The 13,281-nt window shown below is 40.6% G+C and overlaps 1 protein-coding gene across 1 annotated transcript in view; it reads left to right on the forward strand.

Moving 5' to 3' along the window:
• nmnat2 (nicotinamide nucleotide adenylyltransferase 2) overlaps window positions 1-13,281 on the forward strand; it is a 129,838-nt gene that overhangs the window by 24,650 nt on the left and 91,907 nt on the right. The window lies entirely within an intron of this gene.

Raw genomic sequence — 13,281 nt, forward strand, 5'->3', positions numbered from 1 at the left:
AATGTACAGGAAAATATGCATATAAGCACACAACTAAACAAGGACAACAGAGCTAAACAAAGAGAAGCAAACATATACACACGGCTATTATATACAGCTATTATAGTCAATAGGTGTGGCGGTTCACCAGGTTCAGTGCTGACCCCCTTTTATATTGGTGTCAGTGTGGATGTTAAACTCTATGCTGATGACACTGTCCTTTAAACACAAACAAACAGCAGAAGTTTTAGCTTTGAAGCATTTTATTGAAGCATGTATTTTTTGACACTGAACTATTACAGCTTCATCAGGATGACATGGATCGGCAGAGCTACTGATTATAACTAAACTAACATTCATATTCATGTACATTTCAAGACAGAATCACAGAAGTGAGTTGAGGATTTGAGCTGCTTCTCTCACAGATTCCACACACAGATCAAAGCAGTGAGTACTGAGCGCTGAGCTGAAGTTACCAGAATGATTGTGTAACCAGAGTGGATGGTTGTAACTGTCGTTGTGTTATTAATGTGAGAAAGGATGCAGAGCAGAAACCCACACAGCCCGTCTGCTGCAGGAAAGGAAGTGTTGCTAGGCTGCCAACCGTCCTAATAACCACTGAGAACAGATTCCTATCTGCTGCTGTACACACTCATGAACTCCTCTCCCTCTCTGTAGCTGCTGGTCTTTTCTCTTGTTGTCCGGAAGCCTTTTTTTCCACTGAGCCCTCCAACCACACACAGTTGAACTGAGCCAGGAGAGCAACAATGATGACCGACCTGGATGTCACATCCATACACTTTACAGTTTACACTTGTGTGTTGATACGTGCCAACAAGTCCTCATGAAACCATGAGCATGCCTTCTTCGTCAGTGCCCTCCAAAACAACACATATGAGAGTGTTCTGTCCGGATGTCTCAGTGATTCATGTCTGATTAGGATCTGTCTGTTAAACGACACTATAATGCCAAAAGTATTCACTCACCATCCAAATAATATAAATCAGGTGTTCAATCACACAGGTGTATAAAAGCAGCATATATATATATATATATATATATATATATATATATATATATATATATATATATATATATATATATATATCCTGGTACTGTGATAGGATGCCACCTGTGCAACAAGTCCAGTCGTGAAATGTCCTCACTCCTAAATATTCCAGTCAACTGTCAGTGGGATTAGAACAAAGTGGAAGTGATTGACCATGGCGATCAGCTGCATCCAAGCCATAAATCAGCAAGTTGTGCCACATGTAAAGACTGAGAGACAGGCCTTCCCTCCAACATCAGTGTGTGACCTCACAAATACACTTCTGGAAGAATGGTGCAAAGGGAGGACCGACGTCATATTAAACCCTATGGATTAAGAATGGGATGTCACTTAAATTCATATGCGAGTCAAGGCAGGTGAGCAAATACTTTTGGCAATATAGTGTACCTGGATGGAGATCTGCATTCATGCAAACACATTAATGTTCAGGTTCAAATAGTCTAAGAAGTGAGGAGGTCCAGGAGCTAAAGTCAGGATCTGAATCAGGAGCTCTAATTTCTTCCTGTCAGCATTTGGAACAAATACAAGATTCCAAAGCAGAAGCTATGTTGTAATATGAATGTTTGCAGTAAATGATTATTGATGCAAGTTGACAACAAGCTCAGCCAGTTGTCCTGAAAGAATTGAGACTGAACACTGAAACATTTTTTAAAATAAATTGACTCCCTGATGTTCTGAAATGATTAAAGTTGATACTATAGCAACACCATCTGACAGAAGTTTTATTTGCTGATTTTATTTCTCTGTATGTAATTGAAGACATGAATTATGTACTTGAGCACAAATATGTATGTTTATTTTACATAGAAAAAAAAAGTGAATTCATCTTTTTTTTTTTAATCTGTACGTATATTGTTTTAAATAAAGTTGTGGTTCCTTTTTAATGAAATCCACATAAAAGATGTTCAGCAAATAATTTAGTTTGTCTTAAAAAAGGTTTTTGTTTCATTTATTGAAATTGCTTATAGACTCAAAGAACAACGCAAAGACACAAATACAATTGTGACTGCTATGACTTATTAAAAACAAGAATGAGAAAACCACATTTTATTTATAAAACAGATTATATAAAATGTCCACAAAAGTCAATAAAATAGAGATTAAGGCAAAAAACTAAATTTTGAATAAAAACTAACTGATAACAAAATGAAAATTAATAGAAATAATAAATTATGTATAAAATAAGTGTGATATAACAGAATAATTGAGAGAGTTAGTAAGCCTGTTATCTTCTGATCATATCTCATATAAATGTGTTTAATGAAGTTGACTATTTTCTATCATTAACATTTGTAATTATCTCCTGAGATCATTGAGATATTTATATTGAAAATGTTTTAAAACATGGTGTGATTATATCCAAACATATCTATGTATATTTGTATTTATATTTTTTAGACATCTGTATCTGAAAGACATTGTACAAACAACCTCCACGTCATAGATATGTGTGATAATCAAAGTGAGAAATGAAATGATTGATGAGATGTGATAGTGAGAAACGGTGAGGAGAAAACAGTCAGCATGTGTACAGCAGACTGGTCACTATCAGCATGTGTACAGCAGACTGGTCACTATCAGCATGTTTACAGCAGACTGGTCATTATCAGCATGTGTTCAGTAGACTGGTCACTATCAGCATGTGTACAGCAGACTGGTCACTATCAGCATGTTTACAGCAGACTGGTCACTATCAGCATGTGTTCAGTAGACTGGTCACTATCAGCATGTTTACAGCAGACTGGTCACTATCAGCATGTTTACAGACTGGTCACTATCAGCATGTTTACAGCAGACTGGTCACTATCAGCATGTTTACAGACTGGTCACTATCAGCATGTTTACAGCAGACTGGTCACTATCAGCATGTGTACAGCAGACTGGTCACTATCAGCATGTGTACAGCAGAATGGTCACTATCAGCATGTGTACAGTAGACTGGTCACTATCAGCATGTTTACAGACTGGTCACTATCAGCATGTGTACAGTAGACTGGTCACTATCAGCGTGTTTACAGTCTGGTCACTATCAGCATGTTTACAGACTGGTCACTATCAGCATGTGTACAGCAGACTGGTCACTATCAGCATGTGTAAAGCAGACTGGTCACTATCAGCATGTTTACAGCAGTCTGGTCACTATCAGCATGTGTACAGCAGACTGGTCACTATCAGCATGTGTACAGCAGACTGGTCACTATCAGCGTCAGCATGCTGTATCAGCATGCGTACAGCAGACTGGTCACTATCAGCATGTGTACAGCAGACTGGTCACTATCAGCATGCGTACAGCAGACTGGTCACTATCAGCATGTGTACAGCAGACTGGTCACTATCAGCATGTTTACAGACCGGTCACTATCAGCATGTTTACAGCAGACTGGTCACAATCAGCGTGTTAACAGCAGACTGGTCACTATCAGCATGTTTACAGACTGGTCACTATCAGCATGTTTACAGCAGACTGGTCACTATCAGCATGTTTACAGACTGGTCACTATCAGCATGTGTACAGCAGACTGGTCACTATCAGCATGTTTACAGCAGACTGGTCACTATCAGCATGTGTACAGTAGACTGGTCACTATCAGCGTGTGTACAGCAGACTGGTCACTATCAGCATGTGTACAGCAGAATGGTCACTATCAGCATGTGTACAGCAGAATGGTCACTATCAGCATGTGTACAGTAGACTGGTCACTATCAGCATGTTTACAGACTGGTCACTATCAGCGTGTTTACAGTCTGGTCACTATCAGCATGTTTAAAGACTGGTCACTATCAGCATGTGTACAGCAGACTGGTCACTATCAGCATGTGTACAGCAGACTGGTCACTATCAGCGTCAGCATGCTGTATCAGCATGCGTACAGCAGACTGGTCACTATCAGCATGTGTACAGTAGACTGGTCACTCTCAGCGTGTGTACAGCAGACTGGTCACTATCAGCATGTTTACAGACTGGTCACTATCAGCATGTGTACAGCAGACTGGTCACTATCAGCATGTTTACAGCAGACTGGTCACTATCAGCGTGTGTACAGCAGACTGGTCACAATCAGCATGTGTACAGCAGACTGGTCACTATCAGCATGTTTACAGTAGACTGGTCACTATCAGCGTGTGTACAGCAGACTGGTCACTATCAGCATGTTTACAGACTGGTCACTATCAGCATGTGTACAGCAGACTGGTCACTATCAGCATGTTTACAGCAGACTGGTCACTATCAGCATGTGTACAGTAGACTGGTCACTATCAGCGTGTGTACAGCAGACTGGTCACTATCAGCATGTGTACAGCAGACTGGTCACTATCAGCATGTTTACAGTAGACTGGTCACTATCAGCGTATGTACAGCAGACTGGTCACTATCAGCATGTTTACAGACTGGTCACTATCAGCATGTGTACAGCAGACTGGTCACTATCAGCATGTTTACAGCAGACTGGTCACTATCAGCATGTGTACAGTAGACTGGTCACTATCAGCGTGTGTACAGCAGACTGGTCACTATCAGCATGTGTACAGCAGAATGGTCACTATCAGCATGTGTACAGTAGACTGGTCACTATCAGCATGTTTACAGACTGGTCACTATCAGCATGTTTACAGACTGGTCACTATCAGCGTGTTTACAGTCTGGTCACTATCAGCATGTTTACAGACTGGTCACTATCAGCATGTGTACAGCAGACTGGTCACTATCAGCATGTGTAAAGCAGACTGGTCACTATCAGCATGTGTACAGCAGACTGGTCACTATCAGCATGTTTACAGCAGTCTGGTCACTATCCGCATGTGTACAGCAGACTGGTCACTATCAGCATGTGTACAGCAGACTGGTCACTATCAGCATGTGTAAAGCAGACTGGTCACTATCAGCATGTGTACAGCAGACTGGTCACTATCAGCATGTGTACAGCAGACTGGTCACTATCAGCGTCAGCATGCTGTATCAGCATGCGTACAGCAGACTGGTCACTATCAGCATGTGTACAGCAGACTGGTCACTATCAGCATGTTTACAGCAGACTGGTCACTATCAGCATGTTTACAGACTGGTCACTATCAGCATGTTTACAGTAGACTGGTCACTATCAGCATGTTTACAGCAGACTGGTCACTATCAGCATGTTTACAGACTGGTCACTATCAGCATGTGTACAGCAGACTGGTCACTATCAGCGTGTTTACAGACTGGTCACTATCAGCATGTTTACAGCAGACTGGTCACTATCAGCATGTTTACAGACTGGTCACTATCAGCATGTGTACAGCAGACTGGTCACTATCAGCATGTTTACAGACTGGTCACTATCAGCATGTTTACAGCAGACTGGTCACTATCAGCATGTTTACAGACTGGTCACTATCAGCGTGTTTACAGTCTGGTCACTATCAGCATGTTTACAGACTGGTCACTATCAGCATGTTTACAGTAGACTGGTCACTATCAGCATGTTTACAGCAGACTGGTCACTATCAGCATGTTTACAGACTGGTCACTATCAGCATGTGTTCAGTAGACTGGTCACTATCAGCGTGTGTACAGCAGACTGGTCACTATCAGCATGTTTACAGACTGGTCACTATCAGCATGTGTACAGCAGACTGGTCACTATCAGCATGTTTACAGCAGACTGGTCACTATCAGCATGTGTACAGTAGACTGTTCACTATCAGCGTGTGTACAGCAGACTGGTCACTATCAGCATGTTTACAGACTGGTCACTATCAGCATGTTTACAGCAGACTGGTCACTATCAGCATGTTTACAGACTGGTCACTATCAGCATGTTTACAGCAGACTGGTCACTATCAGCATGTTTACAGCAGACTGGTCACTATCAGCATGTGTACAGCAGACTGGTCACTATCAGCATGTGTACAGCAGAATGGTCACTATCAGCATGTGTACAGTAGACTGGTCACTATCAGCATGTTTACAGACTGGTCACTATCAGCATGTGTACAGTAGACTGGTCACTATCAGCGTGTTTACAGTCTGGTCACTATCAGCATGTTTACAGACTGGTCACTATCAGCATGTGTACAGCAGACTGGTCACTATCAGCATGTGTAAAGCAGACTGGTCACTATCAGCATGTTTACAGCAGTCTGGTCACTATCAGCATGTGTACAGCAGACTGGTCACTATCAGCATGTGTACAGCAGACTGGTCACTATCAGCGTCAGCATGCTGTATCAGCATGCGTACAGCAGACTGGTCACTATCAGCATGTGTACAGCAGACTGGTCACTATCAGCATGCGTACAGCAGACTGGTCACTATCAGCATGTGTACAGCAGACTGGTCACTATCAGCATGTTTACAGACCGGTCACTATCAGCATGTTTACAGCAGACTGGTCACAATCAGCGTGTTAACAGCAGACTGGTCACTATCAGCATGTTTACAGACTGGTCACTATCAGCATGTTTACAGCAGACTGGTCACTATCAGCATGTTTACAGACTGGTCACTATCAGCATGTGTACAGCAGACTGGTCACTATCAGCATGTTTACAGCAGACTGGTCACTATCAGCATGTGTACAGTAGACTGGTCACTATCAGCGTGTGTACAGCAGACTGGTCACTATCAGCATGTGTACAGCAGACTGGTCACTATCAGCATGTGTACAGCAGAATGGTCACTATCAGCATGTGTACAGCAGAATGGTCACTATCAGCATGTGTACAGTAGACTGGTCACTATCAGCATGTTTACAGACTGGTCACTATCAGCATGTTTACAGACTGGTCACTATCAGCGTGTTTACAGTCTGGTCACTATCAGCATGTTTACAGACTGGTCACTATCAGCATGTGTACAGCAGACTGGTCACTATCAGCGTCAGCATGCTGTATCAGCATGCGAACAGCAGACTGGTCACTATCAGCATGTGTACAGTAGACTGGTCACTATCAGCGTGTTTACAGACTGGTCACTATCAGCATGTGTACAGCAGACTGGTCACTATCAGCATGTTTACAGCAGACTGGTCACTATCAGCATGTGTACAGCAGACTGGTCACTATCAGCATGTTTACAGACTGGTCACTATCAGCATGTGTACAGCAGACTGGTCACTATCAGCATGTTTACAGCAGACTGGTCACTATCAGCATGTGTACAGTAGAGTGGTCACTATCAGCGTGTGTACAGCAGACTGGTCACTATCAGCATGTGTACAGCAGACTGGTCACTATCAGCATGTTTACAGTAGACTGGTCACTATCAGCGTGTGTACAGCAGACTGGTCACTATCAGCATGTTTACAGACTGGTCACTATCAGCATGTGTACAGCAGACTGGTCACTATCAGCATGTTTACAGCAGACTGGTCACTATCAGCATGTGTACAGTAGACTGGTCACTATCAGCGTGTGTACAGCAGACTGGTCACTATCAGCATGTGTACAGCAGACTGGTCACTATCAGCATGTTTACAGTAGACTGGTCACTATCAGCGTGTGTACAGCAGACTGGTCACTATCAGCATGTTTACAGACTGGTCACTATCAGCATGTGTACAGCAGACTGGTCACTATCAGCATGTGTACAGCAGACTGGTCACTATCAGCATGTGTACAGTAGACTGGTCACTATCAGCGTGTGTACAGCAGACTGGTCACTATCAGCATGTGTACAGCAGAATGGTCACTATCAGCATGTGTACAGTAGACTGGTCACTATCAGCATGTTTACAGACTGGTCACTATCAGCATGTTTACAGACTGGTCACTATCAGCGTGTTTACAGTCTGGTCACTATCAGCATGTTTACAGACTGGTCACTATCAGCATGTGTACAGCAGACTGGTCACTATCAGCATGTGTAAAGCAGACTGGTCACTATCAGCATGTTTACAGCAGTCTGGTCACTATCAGCATGTGTACAGCAGACTGGTCACTATCAGCATGTGTACAGCAGACTGGTCACTATCAGCGTCAGCATGCTGTATCAGCATGCGTACAGCAGACTGGTCACTATCAGCATGTGTACAGCAGACTGGTCACTATCAGCATGTTTACAGCAGACTGGTCACTATCAGCATGTTTACAGACTGGTCACTATCAGCATGTTTACAGTAGACTGGTCACTATCAGCATGTTTACAGCAGACTGGTCACTATCAGCATGTTTACAGACTGGTCACTATCAGCATGTGTACAGCAGACTGGTCACTATCAGCGTGTTTACAGACTGGTCACTATCAGCATGTTTACAGCAGACTGGTCACTATCAGCATGTTTACAGACTGGTCACTATCAGCATGTGTACAGCAGACTGGTCACTATCAGCATGTTTACAGCAGACTGGTCACTATCAGCATGTTTACAGACTGGTCACTATCAGCATGTTTACAGCAGACTGGTCACTATCAGCATGTTTACAGACTGGTCACTATCAGCGTGTTTACAGTCTGGTCACTATCAGCATGTTTACAGACTGGTCACTATCAGCATGTTTACAGACTGGTCACTATCAGCATGTTTACAGTAGACTGGTCACTATCAGCATGTTTACAGCAGACTGGTCACTATCAGCATGTTTACAGACTGGTCACTATCAGCATGTGTACAGCAGACTGGTCACTATCAGCATGTTTACAGCAGACTGGTCACTATCAGCATGTGTACAGCAGACTGGTCACTATCAGCATGTTTACAGACTGGTCACTATCAGCATGTGTACAGCAGACTGGTCACTATTTGCATGTTTACAGTAGACTGGTCACTATCAGCATGTTTACAGCAGACTGGTCACTATCAGCATGTTTACAGACTGGTCACTATCAGCATGTGTACAGCAGACTGGTCACTATCAGCATGTTTACAGACTGGTCACTATCAGCATGTTTACAGCAGACTGGTCACTATCAGCATGTGTACAGCAGACTGGTCACTATCAGCATGTTTACAGACTGGTCACTATCAGCATGTTTACAGCAGACTGGTCACTATCAGCATGTGTACAGCAGACTGGTCACTATCAGCATGTTTACAGACTGGTCACTATCAGCATGTGTACAGCAGACTGGTCACTATCAGCATGTTTACAGCAGACTGCTCACTATCAGCATGTTTACAGACTGGTCACTATCAGCATGTTTACAGACTGGTCACTATCAGCATGTTTACAGCAGACTGGTCACTATCAGCATGTTTACAGACTGGTCACTATCAGCATATTTACAGACTGGTCACTATCAGAGAGACGGGACGGACGCTGCTGAAGGTGGAAGAGCTGGAACCTCTGAAAGAGAAAAGGAGTGACAGTGTGCAACGTCAGTCCTCTGCTCCTCTGATCTCTCATATAATTATGAAGATACCTTTAAACATCTATACCATTTTATTAATTCATAAGGTAAATATACATATTATAATAATGGACATATTTACCTTTATTTCAAAGTAATCTTAACGAATTAAGTATATATAATATATAATACATAATTACCACCATTTACTTACAAACTAATGAATCAATTCCTTGGCAGAACTATTTTAAAATTCATACAGTTACAATATTATTTAATGAAATGTCAAATATAAATGAAGACTACTCTATATTATGATATAAAAACGTTGAGATTATATCAACCTATGAGGGGGAATTTAAATATAATATAATGTGTTGTAATATAATGTATATGAAGATACATTTTTAAACCTAATTATATTTATATCATCTAAGAAAATATATTTATAAGGTAGAATGTATTTCCTACATTAGAGGTCATATACATGTTACAATAAGTTCCATATCCACCTTCATATAATTGTTAGTATGATAATATTATACATTACCCACCATACATGTTATTCTAATTGCTAAAGAAACAAAACGGTACATTAATAATACAATTTTGTATATTATTTAACTTAATATTAAAAATACGATTGAATATAAAAAAGTATATCGACAACCAAAATATTCCAAAATATATTAATTTTAATATATTTGAAATTCAGTAAAGCAACATAAACTATTTCTATGAAAAAGTGCATTGAGATAAAAAAAAAAAGAGAGCTCATGTGTGTTTTATATATTTCTTTATGTTATATTGAAATATATGAATCAATAAACATGTAATCCATCCATCCATCGTCTATCCTGTATTCAGTGTTATAATAATCATATCTGTTTGAATTCATGCATACACACATTTTACACTGAAAGACGTATTTACCATTATATCAAATAAAAAGGTCATGAGGTCAATTTACCATAAAAATGATATCAATTAATTATCCAGCATATTTAAATAATATGATTTCAATATAAATGTGCTGACATATATTACATTTATTGAAATACAATATAGTTTCTAATATTATGGTGCTTTATTACTGAGATGATCAAATACTTTATACCTGTAACATTTCCACCATCATACTTTTTATATAAAAATCTGTTAAATCTGCAGAATTAAATAATAACTTGAGTCGTTGTTTCAGGAAATATGAACCTTTTAATAGAACAACAGCTTCACGGATTCTTTACTAATGATGGGAAAACTAACATGAGAAGCCTGAAGCAGCAGAAACTCATTAAAACACATTTTCAACTTGTTCTATAAACAGGCCTGGACTGGGACAAAAATTCGGCCCTGGACTCTTTGATCCAGACTGGCCCACCACAATCCAAGCGCAGATACTGTGCCAACTCGGCCCGTGGCATCAGTGTACATATAATCACACAAGCTCTTAATAACACTACTATCCTGAATAATATCCCTTTATATTCGGGAGCCTTGAATAAAATAAATGATGACTACACAGTTTGTTGCTCATTTGATCTTAAGAAGGAAACTGGAGAAAGGATTTAAGATTCAAGAGTGTTGTTTATTCAACTCACTCATATGTGGTGGAACTAATCATGGCATTGGCAGGCTGATAGCAAGGTACTGTGGTCAAACCACACCACATTGCAACATGTGAGTTTTAAGCTTGTAGATCTGCAAATGTGTGGCATGCTTTGATGAAAATATAAAATAGTGGTTAATAAAAGCAACTATTAAATAATCAGGATAGTATATTATTTTCCAACACCTTAGATAACTATTAGAGGTGTAACGATTAATTCGATCAATCGATGAATCGATTGTCAGTCCTATAGATTCTACTAAATCGATCTGCTAAAATAAATAAATATTTATTTATTTATTTAAATATTTATTTATTTATAAATATTTATCCGCAGACGAAGCCTCGGAGCCGGAGGCCACGCCGCCGCCGCCGCAACAAACATGTTTAATATGTTTCTGCTCTCAGCGGCATCAGTAGCGAGAGCATTTTTTTTCTTTTCCCTCAGTTTTTCTGCACCACCTTTTCGTTTTTCTCCATTTTCGCTTTGTTTTTCGTGTGTGTTTCTCTTCTCTCTCATAATGATTGATCATCATTAAAGGTGATTGGACGAGGGGGGGGGGGGGTAGTCTGGAAAATGGGTGGGACTACTGGGCCTCTGTAGCCTATCATAAGACCACTGGGCCAGGTATTCTTTAGACAGACAAGCCACTGGGCTCTAATGTGTCTGTGGGCTGCAGCTGAGCTCTGTGGGCCGGTGCATGTCTCTCTCCCTGGGCTGCAGCAAAACAAATAATAATAATAATAATTAGATTCATTTTTTTAATCGAGTCCCGGCCCTAATTTAAAAAATGCATTTTTGTATGCTTTCATTTTTAATCAGGATCTATTTTCCACTCATCACCATGACAGTCAGCTGGACAGCTTTCTATAGTCACTTCAGACTATATTTAGGATTACCACCATAATAGAAAGTCACAAAGATCAACTTATTGTGAGTGTTTTTATTGCAATCTGAAAAAAATATTGTCCCATCCATACATGTGACCGTGGTGTAGTTAGTTTAAAGCCAATCATCAACACTTCTACCGATTGCATTCATTTATTTCTTCATTAGCGTTTATTTTCTGCAATAATCCCAAATCCAGTGGAGAAATCCCATTGGTGCTTTGTGGAGGGATCCAGTGTGAAGCTAACTGCAGCTCTATTTGTGACCGTGTTCCTGTAATGTGCCTTTAGGCAGCAACCTTCAACACAAGCCACATTTGAGCCGTAAGACTGTCGTCACCAGCAGAGGCCACACACGAGGAGTGTTGTGACAAAAGACAATAAACTGTGACAAGAGTATTATGGGCAAAGTCACTATAAAGTCATTTTGGATCAAACGTTTTAATATTCAGGTCCAATAAAGAAAACTGTAAGACACTTACAAGGATACTATCCACTTCTGAGTTGGGAATTAAATGACACCAGTATTGTAATTTGTCTTCAGTTTTTCCATTTTCTACTTCTACCAATAATGTACTGTTTACTCTAACACTACATCTATCTGACAAATGGAGTTACTTGATTACACATTTTACATGAAAGTACTATGCTGTTGCCAAGTAACCAGCAAATCAATATTTTCATGCATTTCAATGGTCAAAAGCCCCATTTGTTTGCCAAACACAAAATCAAAGCATCACATCTGTGCAGCTGCAGCTTCACCCTTTCAGGCCTCGAAGTATAAAACAGAAACAATCTGAGGAGAAGTCTTTGACTGTGAACAAACATGCAAACTGAGGCCAGAAGTGACCAGGAGAAGTTGCTTCATGTTAAAGAGCGTTTTCTTGGAATTAAATCAAGTTTAGAGTCAGTGTTTCTCACAAAATGCATTGTGTGCATCCTGCTCAGCACAATGGCGCCACCAGGGGGGAGTGACCTTTAATAACATCTGGGACAATATTCTGAGTCTTGCTGAGGAATGCAGCATAAGTGTGACACCTCCAGGCCGTCAGGTCAGACCAAGCTCAAGGCTTGAAGGACATTACATGTTCACTCCAATAGTTCAAAGACAAGTCAACACAGAGAAGGAGTCATTTCGGACAGGTTCATTTATTCCAGTCATTGATGTGCTTCTCTCTGAGGTGAGGAGAAGATTTTCTAAAGAAAACTGTGTCATCATGAAAGGGATACAGGCCCTGAATCCCTGCAGTCCCACATTTTGTGAGAAAGATGTTGTGTTTCCATTTTCATCACAATATAACTGCAGCACTGAGGATCTGCAATATATGATCCCCCAGCTTAAGCGCATTAGAGGAAGCGAAGTGGTCAGGAAACACCAAAGAGTTTAATAGAGCTCACTGTCTTTCTGGAGCCATATAGGGAGGTCTTCCACGAGATGTTTAAACTGTGCAAAATTGCGCTTGCATT

This window comes from Eutrigla gurnardus (assembly GCF_963514095.1).
Source record: "Eutrigla gurnardus genome assembly, chromosome: 4".
Lineage (NCBI taxonomy): Eukaryota > Metazoa > Chordata > Actinopteri > Perciformes > Triglidae > Eutrigla > Eutrigla gurnardus.